Source organism: Chelonia mydas, chromosome 4 (assembly GCF_015237465.2).
Source record: "Chelonia mydas isolate rCheMyd1 chromosome 4, rCheMyd1.pri.v2, whole genome shotgun sequence".
Classification (NCBI taxonomy): domain Eukaryota; kingdom Metazoa; phylum Chordata; order Testudines; family Cheloniidae; genus Chelonia; species Chelonia mydas.
Genome location: NC_057852.1, coordinates 978,324 through 992,373, shown reverse-complemented (window position 1 = coordinate 992,373; position 14,050 = coordinate 978,324). Strand labels below are relative to the sequence as shown.

The 14,050-nt window shown below is 55.8% G+C and overlaps 1 protein-coding gene, 2 long non-coding RNA genes and 2 other non-coding genes across 7 annotated transcripts in view; 2 read left to right on the top strand and 3 right to left on the bottom strand.

The window, feature by feature from the left end:
• The window catches only part of LOC102930774 (class I histocompatibility antigen, F10 alpha chain), a 1,343,638-nt gene that overhangs the window by 668,194 nt on the left and 661,394 nt on the right, over positions 1–14,050 (bottom strand). The window lies entirely within an intron of this gene.
• LOC119566044 overlaps positions 1–14,050 on the bottom strand; it is a 109,688-nt gene that overhangs the window by 5,382 nt on the left and 90,256 nt on the right. The gene's annotated exons all lie outside the window — the stretch shown is intronic.
• LOC119566181 lies at positions 2,600–2,781 on the bottom strand. The gene has a single exon (XR_005225284.1). It is a non-coding gene; the product is annotated as a U2 spliceosomal RNA (small nuclear RNA).
• LOC122465616 overlaps positions 6,690–14,050 on the top strand; it is an 8,862-nt gene continuing 1,501 nt past the window's right edge. Inside the window, exons 1-2 of the long non-coding RNA XR_006290593.1 lie at positions 6,690–6,701; positions 12,892–12,901. This is a non-coding gene — a long non-coding RNA (uncharacterized LOC122465616). The remainder of the gene's footprint in view (positions 6,702–12,891; positions 12,902–14,050) is intronic.
• On the top strand, positions 9,312–9,384 carry TRNAF-GAA. The gene has a single exon. It is a non-coding gene; the product is annotated as a tRNA-Phe (tRNA).

The window sequence follows — 14,050 nt, the reverse complement described above, 5'->3', positions numbered from 1 at the left end:
TGCTTCTAATCCCTGCACTGTTCACCCTGAACCCTCCCCCAACCCCTGCACCCCTAACCCTGCACCCCCCTCCTGCTCCCCTAACCCTGCGCCCCCCTCCGGCACCGCTAACTCCTGACTCCTCCTGCACCCCTAACCTCTGGACCCCTAACCCTGTGCTCCCCTCCTGTGCCCCTAACCCCTGCCTCCTTCACCCCAACCCCTGCCTCCTCCTGCACCCCTAATCTCTGCACCCCTAATCCTCTGCCCCCCTCAGGCACCGCTAACCCCTGCCTTCTCCTGCACCCCTAACCTCTGCACCCCTAACCTCTGCCCCCTCAAGGATTGAACTCACAACCCTGGGTTTAGCAGGCCAAAGCTTAAACCACTGAGCTATCCCTCCCCAAATTTTACAACTTTGGACACTGAGTGATAGAGGACCAAGGTCTGCCTTGATTTACACCACATACAATTGGCACTATTGGGATTGTATGGATTGTAAATCAATGTAGAATTTGGCCCAAAGAAGCTAAATTGCGTATCCAGGTCCACACAGTAGATTAGAGTCCTTTACTAGACTATCTGGATGTACAGTTCCAAGCTAAGTCTGACTTTTTACACCGGGGCTCGCAAAAATGCCTTCGTAGCGACACAAGTGTGGGCACTTAAGCCATCCATTTTTGCAAGCCATAAACTTTTTTCTTTTTTTAAAATAAAACTTCTGACAACGTTTCACACTTCGTCCCTCTCAGGGTTTAGAAGGCACCTCAGATTCTTAAACCTTGGGTGGAGTGCTGTAGCTATCTCTAGAAATCTCACGTTGTACCTTCTTTGCGTTTTGTCACATTTGTAGTAAAAGTGTTCTGAAACTGAACAACATGTGCTGGGTCATCACCCAAGACCGCCATAAAATGAAATATGTGGCAGAATGCGGATAAAACCATGGAGCAGGAGACATACAGTTCTACATCAAGGTCTTCAGTCACCAATTAAATTAATTATTTTTTTAACTAGCGTCATCAGCATGCCAGCATGTCCTCTGGAATGGTGGTCGAAGTACGAAGGCATATGGATGTTAGCATAGCTGGCACATTAATACCTTGCAACACTGGCTACAAAAGTGCCATGAGAAAGCCTGTTCTCACTTTCAGGTGACATGTATAAGAAGCAGGCAGCATTGTCTCCAGTAAATGTAAACAAACTTGTTTGTCTTAATGATTGACTGAACAAGAAGTAGGACTGACTGGACTTGTAGGCTGGAAAGTTTTACATTGTTTTCGTTTTGAGTGCAGTTATGCAACCAAAAAAATCTACATATGTAATTTGCACGTTAATGATAAAGAGATCGCACTACAGTACTTTATATTTTTACAGTGTAAATGTTTGTAATAAAATAACGTATCGTGAGCACTTTGTATTCTCTGTTGTAATTGAAATCAATATATTTGAAAACGTAGAAAATCAAAAATATAATAAATTTAAATTGGTATCTATTGTTTAGCAGTGCGATTAAAACTGAGATTAATCGTGATTTTTTTAAAGTTAATTGCGTAAGTTAACTGCGATGAATTGACAGCCCTAGTTTTGAATGTTTCTGTCTCAAGCAGGACAGTCTAGACCATCCGTGTGCAGGGAATTGTGCTATGAAATTATTTCCTGTTCTGACATGTTCTCAGTTACCCTTCTTGCCCTACCAGGCTGCAGTGTAACATCCACATTTTGCTCCAGCTCGTTCCCTCCTCCCAGGGACCAGGGAAAGGAAATGGCTGAATTGGAGCCAGTTGAGGTCGGGCGTGTCAGGGCATTGCTGGGGGGTTCCCTCTGGGGGGAGAAAGGGCAGTAAATACGCAGGAGGTGGGAGTTCAGGAAGGGTGGTCTGGATGTGGGAGGGGGCAGGAAATCCCCAGGGTGGGGAAGGGGTTGGGGACAGGGTGTGACAAACCTGCAGGGATTTGTTTACTGTGAGGCCTCCGAGTTTCTCAAATGTGGCCACCTGGGGCTTTTATTGAGGCCACGGCCTCCTGGGCTGTAACTGAGTCAGGAGCAGCAAAGCCATGGCTCGTCCCCGGGGGCTGCCTGAGGGGGTTGGTCCCTACCCTCTTCCGGAGTCATCAACCCTGCAGGAGCAGGCAGCCAGTGGGAGTTCCCCACTTCCCAGGTGCGGTGGGGCTCGGGCTTCAGGCTCCCGCCCTGAGATGGTGGGGGGGGGGGCTCAGTCACGATACATGGAACGTGGGCTGGGTGGGAAGAAGTCTATGTAACTCAGGCAGTTATTGATACGTGTGTGACCTCAAATATTACCAATCTACCCCCCTCACAAAACCCAACCAACCATCTCCCCAACAGACCCTCAGTCTGGAAAGCATTTGTCCCTCATACTGTTGAAAAGACTCACAGCAGAAAGAAAATCAGCTTTTAAAACAATTTTCTAGCAAAACAAAGAAACTCACATCTATAGACTCAGAAAACACTCCCAAGAAACTTTAACAATATGTTGTCATGAAGAAATTAGAGTACTAAAGAGTCCAGATTTTTCAACTACTTTAAAACAAACCTTACCAAATCAGTATCTTCACAGTAAAACTCCTTCTGCTTTTCTAACCAGAAGATTCTCCCCAGAAGGAACTGCACTATTCCTGGAGATACTGCAATACCAGGACGATGCGTGAGGTGGACAGAGCAAGCTCCTATTCCATCCCCCTGTTTCAAAAATCAATTTAATACACCATTCTCAAATAGAGAACATATCAAAGATTAAACTGATAAGGACACTACACTTTGATCTTAGCGTCAAGAAGCAATACTGAGACTCTCGGACGCTATGCAGCCCTTCTGTGCCCACTGCTTTCTACCTCACCATGACAAGCTCCCAGACACAACCCAAACACCATTCACAAGACTTTGATAACTAGGTAACTCTACATGAGGATCACTTCCCCAAAATGACTCCAGTGGAAGAATTCAAAGCAAGAACCCTTAACACACAATTCTGTTCAAAGACAGAGAAGAAGTCTTTCAGCCTCCTTCCTCTCGCTGGTTTCCCTGTACACTCCTAATTTGCATAAACCCACCCACTGAGCTGTGACTGGCAATCTCTCTCTGTTAACTATTACAGCAAAACAGGGCAAAGAAAGCCTATGCACGCGCTATCCCACAGCCCCAGTGCTCTTTTCTGCTCCTTCCCACAGAACTCTCTCAAGCGTACAGTCTTCTGGCCTACAGAAGATACAGTTTCACTCCATACCAGTCCAGTTCCTTGCTGTTTCTTGTCTAACCACTGCACACCTATGGGATACCCTATCCTGAGGTGATTCCCAACTTTTGTGCTCAATACAGGAAACAAGAGTTGAGAGGTGAGGGAAGTCTTCCTCAACTTGCACCCCACTCCCCAAGGGCCTTCCGGGGTCTTCTGTGGACTTCAGGTTCCATTTAATTTCCAAGGTTTCTGGTCTTATTCATTGGCCATCTCCTAATGCAGGGATCCTACCTGTCAGACCAAAGATCGATTTCCCAAAATAGCTAAGAAACAGAATTAAAGCTGAGCACTAGGCGTTACATTTACATGAGCATCCAGAATGTGACTGTGCCCTAGAAAGTCCAATGCTTCAGAAAGAAATCAGAAAATAAAGAGCCTGTCAGGTCCCCCTGCTAACACTCGAATCTCCTGTCTAGTCAATCTGCTGGGAAACAAGGAAAAGGAAATGAATAAAGAAGTCAGGAAATAACAAGAAAAGTAAATAAGGAAGTGTTATTTACTTCTTCTCATAACACAAGGACTAGGGGTCACCAAATGAAATTAACAGGCAGCAGGTTTAAAACAAACAAAAGGAAGTATTTCTTCACACAATGTACATTCAACTGGTGGAACTCCTTGCCAGAGGATGTTGTGAAGGCCAAGACTATGACAGGGTTCAAAAAAGAACGAGATAAGTTCATGGAGGATAGGTCCATCAATGGCTATTAGCCAGGATGGGCAGGGATGGTGTCCGTAGCCTCTGTTTGCCAGGAGCTGGGAATGAACAACAGGGGATGGATCACTTGATGACTACCTCTTCTGTTCATTCCCTCTGGGGCACCTGGCATTGGCCACTGTCGGAAAACAGGATACTGGGCTAGAGGGACCTTTGGTCTGATCCAGTATGGCCATTCTTATGTTCACAAGCCTGTTAGGATGCAAATCTGCCCATGTCCTATGAAGGGAGACAGTACAAGGCAGAGAAGGAGAGCCTGTGTTCTCCAGCAGAATAGAGAAGAGACAGTGGGGAGAAGGTGGAAATTAACTCAGAGCCAGTGGACACATTCCTGGATCCAGACCTGTGCTGGGGAAGACACATTACTATCTGTCTTGGGGATCAACAGCTCCCCCCATCCATTGGCAAGTTATCGCTGCCTGGAGCCACAGTCGATCAGCAACCTTTTTCTAGTAACCCAGCCTGTAGCAGCCTCTAGTGACCTGGGGTGGATCTGCAGAGCCCTGCCTCAGTTTCCCTTTCTGCTCAGGGCCCTTTAACAAGTCCTCACAAATCAGATAACTAAGCAAAGCTTTCCCCTTCTGCTGTCCATTTTAATAAATCCTGCAGCTTCTCCACCTTAGTCCCAAGCTGAGCACAGACTCTCAACCCTGAGCATCTGCCTTTCCTGCAGAATTCACACACACTTCTTTGCTTGAGTCAAGAGTCCCCAGCCCTCCTTCCCAGAGCTGGCTTCAGTTCAGTCTCTCTCCTGGTATCTGGAGCCCCCAGGTCTCCTTCTCAGGGAGGGCTTCTCTTCTTTCCCTTCCTGCAAGAGCCAATCTTGCTCCCTGCAGCTACTTCCACACTCCAGCTACCGCTTCTCAGGAACCTGCCCTGCCTAAAACCCACTTAACTGAAGTTAGGATCCCACCTGAGCTCCCTTCCCGAGGGACAACCCCAGGAGCCCATCCCATCCTCCCTTATTTCCCCAGGTCTCTCCTGAGCTAGTCACATGGCCTCCTTGACTCTTACTCACCTGGGAAGGAAAGCCAAACTTGTCTCCTATGAAACTTAATTTTTCCAGCTGTGGGTCTGAGCCTACATGTGGGGAACAGCACTTCCATGTCCAACAATCTGCAAGGATGGGCCCAATAGTATTGAAGCAATGATATTGTGGAAGGTCAATGAACAGACAGTGAATGTAGCACTACAATGATCAGCTTCAGTCATCCCCCTAGATCAAAAGGTTGAAGCTCCTCTAAAGAGAAACACACTTGATACAAAAAGAAAAGGAGGCCGGGGGGGGGGGGGGGAGAAAAAACAAGGGGAAATAGGTTACCTTACATAATGACTTAGCCACTCCCATTATGCAAGGTAACCTATTTCCCCTTGTTTTTTCCTCTCCCCCCCCCCCCCCCCCCCCCCAGTTCCTCAGATGTTCTTGTTAAACCCTGGATTTGTGCTGGAAATGGCCCACCTTGATTATCATACACATTGTAAGGAGAGTGATCTCTTAGATAAGCTATTACCAGCAGGAGAGTGGGGTGGGGGGAGAGAAAACCTTTTGAAGTGATAAACACCCATTTTTTTATGGTCTGTGTGTATAAAAACATCCTCACTGCATTTTCCACTTTTATGCATCCGATGAAGTGAGCTGTAGCTCACGAAAGCTTATGCTCAAATAAATGGGTTAGTCTCTGAGGTGCCACAAGTCCTCCTTTTCTTTTTGCGAATACAGACTAACACAGCTGCTACTCTGACACTTGATACAGTTACACAATTGTTAGACGAGCTTTTTAATTCAAAGATCTATTTGAAGCCCCACATTGGAAGCTAGGGAAAAATGGGATAATTACTGTTTGAAATGGATAAAGATCAGAGAGATTTGGTTATTGCTTGAAAACAAGTTCAATATAAAATGTATTTTATAAACAATTGGTTAATAATTTGGAGTTTTCCTGAAAGTTTTATTACTGGAGGCAGGCAGGGCCAGTGCAAGGATGTTTTGCGCCCTTGTGCCCGCCCCCAAGCCCTGCGGCAGCTCCCCTCCGCCCTGAGGTGCCCCCCCGCAGCAGCTCCCTGCCCCAGCTCACCTCTGCTCCGCCTCCTCCCCGAGCATGCCCCCGCTGCCGCTTCTCCTGCCTCCCAGGCCTGAGGCACCAACCAGCTGTTTAGCAGGCAAGCCTGGGAGGGAGAGAAGCCGAGCAGGGCGGTGCTCAGGGGAGGGGGTGGAGCAGAGATGAGCTGGGGTGGGGAGCGGTTCCCTGTGCGCTGCCCCCTCACCCCAGGTACTTGCTGCAGGTGGCCCTCCCCGTGCCCCCCGGCCCCAGCTCACCTCCGCTCCACCGCCTCCCCGGAGCGCACTTTTGGCCGCCCCCAACCACTTGGCGCCCTAGGCGGCTGCCTACTTTGCCTAGTGGTTGCACTGGCCCTGGAGGAAGGAAGCGTGAACCACCAAACCCAGCGTCTTCATGTTCATGGCAAGGGTCAGTATCCATAGTATTCTAAAGAAGGAGGATTTTGATCACATATTTGTAGATTTACAATGACACAAGCTATTTCCTGCCCTCACAGAGCAGCTGCGAGCTTTGGCGAAGAAAAGCAAACCGGGCGAGGCGGTGAAGCGGCTTCCTGCTCGTCAAGCCCCCCGGCCCGCCCGTGAGGGGCTCTCGGCTGGTTCCCCCGCTGGCGCTGCAGGGTGACGGCGCCCCGGCCCGGGACCCCGCAAAGGAGAAGCCTTGCGGAGGGGCTCGGCCAGCCCTGCCGAGGGTGCCAACGCGGGACCCCGACTCCCCGCACCCTCTGAAGGCGGCGTGTCCTGGGCCCGCAGCGTCACGCCAGACACGCGACTCTGCTGCAGGGTCGGGGGTCAGGGACTCCGCGCTGCTCGGGGCAGACCCGGGGCCATGACACGCTGGGGCCGGGGGCGGGCGCGAGCCCCGGGGCACTCGGGCACTGGGTGTCCCGGGCCGGCCCCGCCCCAGCCCTGGGACCGGGCAGGGAGGCAGCGCAGCCGGAGGCGCCGCGAGTCGCCCCCTGGTGGGGCCGGGCTGCAGCGGCAGGGCCTGGGTGCAGGGCCCGGATACGGCTGCCCTGGCTGGGGCGTGGGGGGCCCCGGGCTCCTCCCGCCTCGTTCCCCGGCCCGCAGCGCCCCTAGAGCCCCACCAGGAGCACTGACCGGAAGTGCGGGCGGGCCCAGGCGCGCACAGACCGGCGGCAGGGAGCGGAAGTACGGTGCCCCGGTGCCCGCTCCTTTCGAGTCCGACGGGGAACTTCCGGTTCGGCAGCGACCTCTGCCGGGAATCGCGCTAACGGACCCCCAGCGGGCGGAGCGCGCCCCGCCATTTCCCTGGCTGGGGAGCGCGTGGAGCAGGGGCTGGGCCGGGCCGCAGGCAGGAGACGGGGCCCGGGCCAGCCGGGGAGTGCGTGGGCAGGAGGGGCAAGGCTGGGGGTCCCTGCTGCACTGCACCGGCTGGAGCCCGCCCCCCGCAGCGCGCTGGGGCTGGGGCGGAGGGGAGACAACATCTCCCCGGGGGGGCCCTTCCCAGCGTCACGGCAGCTTCTGCTTCCGGCCTCGCCCCGCCGGCCCCACGCCCGAGAGATGGGAAGGCGGGGCGGGGCCTGGCAGCGACTGGCGGGAGATGGAGGCAGGGGAGAAACCACATCTCCCATGACCCTTGGGGCCTGCAGCAGGTGGGGGAGACCCTACATCTCCCATGATGCACTGGGGCCTGCAGCAGGTTGGGGAGACCCGACATCTCCCATGACCCTTGGGGCCTGCAGCAGGTGGGGGAGACCCGACATCTCCCATGATGCACTGGGGCCTGCAGCAGGTGGGGGAGACCCTACATCTCCCATGACCCTTGGGGCCTGCAGCAGGTGGGGGAGACCCTACATCTCCCATGATCCCTTGGGGCCTGCAGCAGGTGGGGGAGACCCTACATCTCCCATGATCCCTTGGGGCCTGCAGCAGGTGGGGGAGACCCGACATCTCCCATGACCCTTGGGGCCTGCAGCAGGTGGGGGAGACCCGACATCTCCCATGACCCTTGGGGCCTGCAGCAGGTGGGGGAGACCCTACATCTCCCATGATGCACTGGGGCCTGCAGCAGGTGGGGGAGACCCTACATCTCCCATGATATACTGGGGCCTGCAGCAGGTGGGGGAGACCCTACATCTCCCATGATGCACTGGGGCCTGCAGCAGGTGGGGGAGACCCTACATCTCCCATGATGCACTGGGGCCTGCAGCAGGTGGGGGAGACCCGACATCTCCCATGATGCACTGGGGCCTGCAACAGGTGGGGGAGACCCTACATCTCCCATGATGCACTGGGGCCTGCAGCAGGTGGGGGAGACCCTACATCTCCCATGATGCACTGGCTCACTCCCCTCTCCCCACCCACCTCAGGGGCAGCCTCACCCAGTTACTGAGCTTGTGGCCCTGGGATTTCCCCTCCCCTGCCCTGCGCCCCCCCCGCCCCCAGACTCCATAGGGTTTGCAGGTGGGGTGCCTTTGGGGGTTGGGGTTAGGGGAAGATGGGAGGGGCTGGGGGCAACCCAGGCTGTGAAGGTGGCCACTCACGTGTTCCCAGAATGCCCAGGGAGACAGGGCGGGGGAGGTAATGACTGTTATAGGAGCAACTACTTCTCCTGGGCAGAGAGACAAGCTTTTGAGCCAGGCAGGGCTCTTCTTCAGGGCTGGGAGAGGGTCTCAGAGCTGCCAAGCCAGAGGGGGTACTTGGGACCTTATCAGACTGGCTCAGTGAAGACGGGGTGTTGACAGACCAATACAGACGCTCTCCAGAGTATGGAGCAGCTTCCGCCCATGCAGCCAGGCAATGAGCATTTCCCACAGCCTGGAGCCAAGGGGAGGCGGCAGCTGCAGTTCCCACTCCTCGGGGACAGCTCTGTCACCCAACAGACACTTCTCACTCAGCCACAGCTAAGGGTGTTGGGTTCCTCTGGTGGGAGTGTGGCGCAGCCGTTCGTTCTCCTGTTCACACTCCTCTGCGGTGTGAAAATCGGGGAGGGGAGGCAGAAGCCCCACTTCCCTCCCTAAATGACGTCCAGTAGGGGAAGCCAGGACAACAGGGTGGGGTGGCAAGTGGTGGCCAGACTCTCGCCACCAGGGTCGAGTGTAGCTCAGGGTCCAGCTCAACTTCCTCCCTGCACCACTGGCCCCTCGTCCCCTTCCACCACTAGGTCAACCCAGGAACTAAGGCGGGAACAGGGTGAGGAAACAAGTCAAGCTGAGCAAGGCAGGCAAAAGCGAGTCTTGCCATCATGGGCCGCTCACAACGACGTCCTTTTTGTGTGCCACAGCTGACAAAAACATCCCGGACAGAGAAGCAGCAGGCCAAAAGAGAGCCATGGAGCTGCCGAAGTAGCTCAGTTGGGAGAGCGTTAGACTGAAGATCTAAAAGTCCCTGGTTCAATCCCGGGCTTTGGCAGGCCCTTTCCTCCTCCTTTGTGCAGGGGTGGCTTGTTTTCTGGGAGGGCATCGGCACCTTTACCTGAGGCGGGTCCCTGATTTTGAGCTCCCCAGCAGGACAACGGAGCATGGGCTTCTGCCCCTAGTTGGCCCACCTGACCTTTAACAGTGAGAGAAGGGAGCTGTCTTTCACTGGCAACTTATTGGTGGACCCAATCAATATGGCAGGAAGAGAATGAAGTAGGGCAGCCGTCAGGAAGGGGGCCAGAGTGGGTGTGGGGCAGTGACAGGCAGGGATTGGGGTCGAAAGCTCCTCTGCACAGGTCGGGATGGGAAGGCGGGGTTAGAATTTCCCTCCAAAGCTATTTTAGGGTCTGATCCTACAAGCCTCCCACGTACCCAGTGCAGGATGGCTCCAGGCTCCTCACCCAGTCCAGTGTTGGTGTGTACAGCAGAGTATTGGAAGCAGCAAATCGGGGGGTCGTCTAAAGAGACTAGAGATACAACAATTTATTTCTGAAAGGAGAAGAAAAGACGACATTACCGAGCTGTGTAACGGGCCGACCTGACCCTCAGAGACTGTGAAGGGAAATCTCAGGGGCTCTGCTCACCTGGCCCCAGGGCTGTGTCCTCAAGACAGGTCTGTGGGAGAAGGGAAATCGCCAGAGAGAGGAGTGGGGCCCAGTGTGGATTTTTGGGCTGTGGCAGGGAATTTAGGTCCTGAGACTGGAGCCCTAAAGAGGGAGTGGGTGAAGGCTCCCCTCTGCTTTCAGGCTGAAGGAATCCTGGGTTGGTCAGTCTGTCCAGGGGGGGTCACATTGCTCACAGGCAAAGAGAGGAGGAGAACTGCCCCCAGAAGGACACATGCAGATCCTGGAGAAAAAGAAAGAGAAAAGAGACCAGCAGCAGGTGAAGGTGGCTGAGTGGGGGATTCCCTTGTGTGTGTGACGGAGGACTTGGGAAGCTGTGTCCATTCAAACACACTGAGCTTTAAGATGGAGGAAGGCCGGACTTCTGTGACTCGGTAAAGGATTTAGGTGTCATAATGGACATACAACTCAGCATGAAATCCCCGTGCGATGCTGTGGCCACCCTTGGACGCACAGACAGGAGAATAGTGACTAGAAATAGGGCACTAGAGATATCTCTGTATACCACCATGGTCAGACCAACACCGGAATCTTGCATACAGTCGTGTTGGCCGCATTTTAAGAGGAAGAATGAAAAATTGGACAGGGGGCAGAGAACCCTCCCCCCCCCAAAAAAAAAAAACAAAAAACAGGAGCTGAAAAGTTGCCTTTCAGTGCGAGACAAGAGCTGAATCTGTTCCGTTTCTCACAAAGAAAACCAAGAGGTCACTTGATGACAGTGCGTCAATCCCCTCACAAAGAGAAACCTGGTACGAAAGGGCTCTTTAACCGAGCAGCGAAAGGCAGAACAAGAACCAATGGCTGGAAGTTCATGCCAGAGAAACGAACATTAGAAATCTGGGACACATTTGAAATCGGGTGATTAAACATTGGAACAAGGTACCCAGGGCAATGACGGATTCTCCACTCCACGTGGAGGTGGCAGGAGGGGGCAGGGGGTGCTGAAGCAAGTGCTCTCAGGTGATATAGAAAACGATTTCTCTCCGGTGCTTGGCCGGTGGGCCTTGCTCACATGCTCAGGGTCTCACTGATCTCCATTTTTGGGGGTTCGGAAGGAATTTCCCCAGGTCAGATTGGCAGGGATGTTGGAGTTTTTGCCGTCCTCTGTGGCATGGGGCACAAGTCACTTGCCCGGATCAGCTGGGTGTCATGTGTTTGGGGGTCACACTGGATTATTTTGTTGTCCTGACTGGCCTGAAAATCTAGACCTGGATGTTCTGGCTCCAATGTTGCAGTGTCTGACCCGTGGTCACTCCAGCTCCCAGGTGCCTCTTCCTAGTCGAATCCCCAGCCAGTCTTCAGAGGACGGCAGCTGCCGCGCAAGGCAATCGGGGCTGGTGGGAGTGACTCTGGGGCAGTCACTAGCCACAGAAAACAGACCCTCTCCCAACACCCCGACTGCTGGCCCTCAGGTCTCTGGCCGTACAGGAGACGGGCCAGGCCCCCGTGGGAGGAATGAGGGGGATGGAAACCCCCAGGATGGGGAGTTGTGTGTTTCAGCCATGTTGGTGTGTGGGTCTCACTCAGACCCATGCACTGTACCCACACGCAGAGCCAGTTCATATTGTAAAACCCCACACCCACGAGGGATGTGTTCATCTCAGCACAAGTTCGGCTTTAACGCGTTAGAAATAACCTTGGAGTTATTGTGGGGTCTCAGGGCCAGAGGACACCAGACCCCGAGTTGTCAGTGGAGAGCCGGGTGACCCGTCAGCAAGGCCTTGTGCATGCTGGCCCGGGTGGGGGAGGAGGGGAGGCAAACACATGGCTAAGGGAAAGGGGAAGGCCACACACACAACCGGAGCGCTCAACCCTCCTGCACCCCCGCCACAGCCTGGAGCCCCGTCTCGCACCCTGAACCCCTCATTTCTGGCCCCACCCCAGAGCCCTCACCCCCTCCTGCATCCCACCCCCCTACCCCAGCCCAGTGATAGCGAGTGAGGGTGGGGGAGAGCGAGCCACCGAGGGAGGGGAATGGAGTGAACTGGGGGCGGGGCCTTGGGGAAGGGGCGGGGCAGGACCTGAGGGGAAGGGGCGGGGCTAGGGCGTGCGCTTTTGTGCAGAAAGTTGGTAACCGGACGTCAGGTGTAGCATAGATGCTGTCTTTGGTTTTGCCAGTGGGTGCCCCATCCCGGCTCCGCCCCCTCCCCCAAGGCCCCAGCCCCAACTCACCCCACCCCTTTCTGCCCCGCCCCCTGGTTCCCCTCCCCTGGGGGTCTCCCACTCACTCCTTCCTGCCCCCTTCCTGCCTCCCCCCAACTGCCAGTTTTCAGCCTATTTATGCACTTTTCATAGTCTACTGATTATTGTCATTGGGTTCTTAATGCCATCATTAAAATAGTAACGAACTACGTAAGGACATGATCAGGAGTTACAGGGTTTTAAAATGATTACACTCAGCTCCAGGTGTCTTCACTAACAGCCCAGTGGAAAGACGTGAGGTTCGCTCCACTTCACACCTGCCTGGGGCCCCTCTGGCAGCTGTGGGCCAGTGACGGCTGTGGGAAGGTGGCAGCTGCGAGGGACAAGCCATGGGGAGTCTTTCTCCTCCCCCTGCCCCTGCCCCTCTCTTCTTTCTTCTCCAAGTTTTTGCTCCCCTTCCTGATGTTTCCCCTTCTTGCTTCCCACCCATGTGCCTTTCCCCATGCCCCCTCCTGCTGGCTCGGTCTAGGGCCTGGCCCACCCACACACTCAAAGCGCAGCGGAGGCTCTGGGTTAGAAGGTCGCCCAGTGGTTCAGTCACAGGCCTGGGGGCTCGGGCGTGCTGGGTCTGGTTCTCTGCTCTGCCACAGACTCCCTGCTTAGCCTTGGGAAAGTCACTTCACCTCCGTGTACCCTAGATCCCACCTGGGGCTAATACTGACCCTGCCTCCGAGGCACAATCCAGTCATGGCTGTGTGATGAGGGGGAAACGGAGACACCAAGGTGGGTAGATTGGGGCTGAATTTCTCCACAGCCTGAGAGTGAGAGCCAGCCCCTCACAGGGGGAACGGGACAGAGGGGCTCAGGCCAGCCCCACACAGGGGGAATGCACAGGGGGGAACGGGAGAGAGGGGCTCAGGCCAGCCCCACACAGGGGGAACGGGACATAGGGGCTCAGGCCAGCCCCACACAGGGGGAATGCACAGGGGGGAACGGGACAGAGGGGCTCAGGCCAGCCCCACACAGGGGGAATGCACAGGGGGGAACGGGACAGAGGGGCTCAGGCCAGCCCCACACAGGGGGAATGCACAGGGGGGAACGGGACAGAGGGGCTCAGGCCAGCCCCACACAGGGGGAACGGGAGAGAGGGGCTCAGGCCAGCTCTGTACAGGGGGGAACGGGAGAGAGGGGCTCAGGCTAGCCCCACACAGGGGGGGAACGGGACAGAGGGGCTCAGGCCAGCCCCACACAGGGGGAATGCACAGGGGGAACGGGAGAGAGGGGCTCAGGCCAGCCCCACACAGGGGGGAACGGGACAGAGGGGCTCAGGCCAGCCCCGCACAGGGGGGAACGGGAGAGAGGGGCTCAGGCCAGCCCCACACAGGGGGAACGGGAGAGAGGGGCTCAGGCCAGCTCTGCACAGGGGGGCGTCGGGGCTTCAGCCCTGCAGCTTCTGCTACTCGGGCAGCGGGGGGCTTCAGCGCCGCATCTCCTGCCGGGGTCGGGGCTCTCCCCCCGAAACTGCCCTGCCCCCACCCGCCCTAGGCGAGCTGGGCTCCCTTGCTCCCCTGATGGCTGGTCACCCCGGTGGGTGCTGAGCACCCCTCTTCTTCCCCCGGTGCTCCCGCCCCAGAGCACCCAGAGCCAGCGCCCCACAAACCCCCCCACCCCCAATCCCCTCCCGGCGCCCCACAACCCCCCCGGAGCCGGCCCCCCCTCGTCCCCCAAACCCCTCCCCCAGGGATGGGGAGGGGGAGCCACCGGGGGCGGGGCCTCGGAGCGCCCCCAGCCCCCCCCACTGGGGGTCAGACTCGGGCTGCGGCCGGGGCAGGAAGGGGGCGGGGCCGGCCACGGTCTGCCCGGGCTTCCGGCGTCAGACCGCCCTGCTCAAAG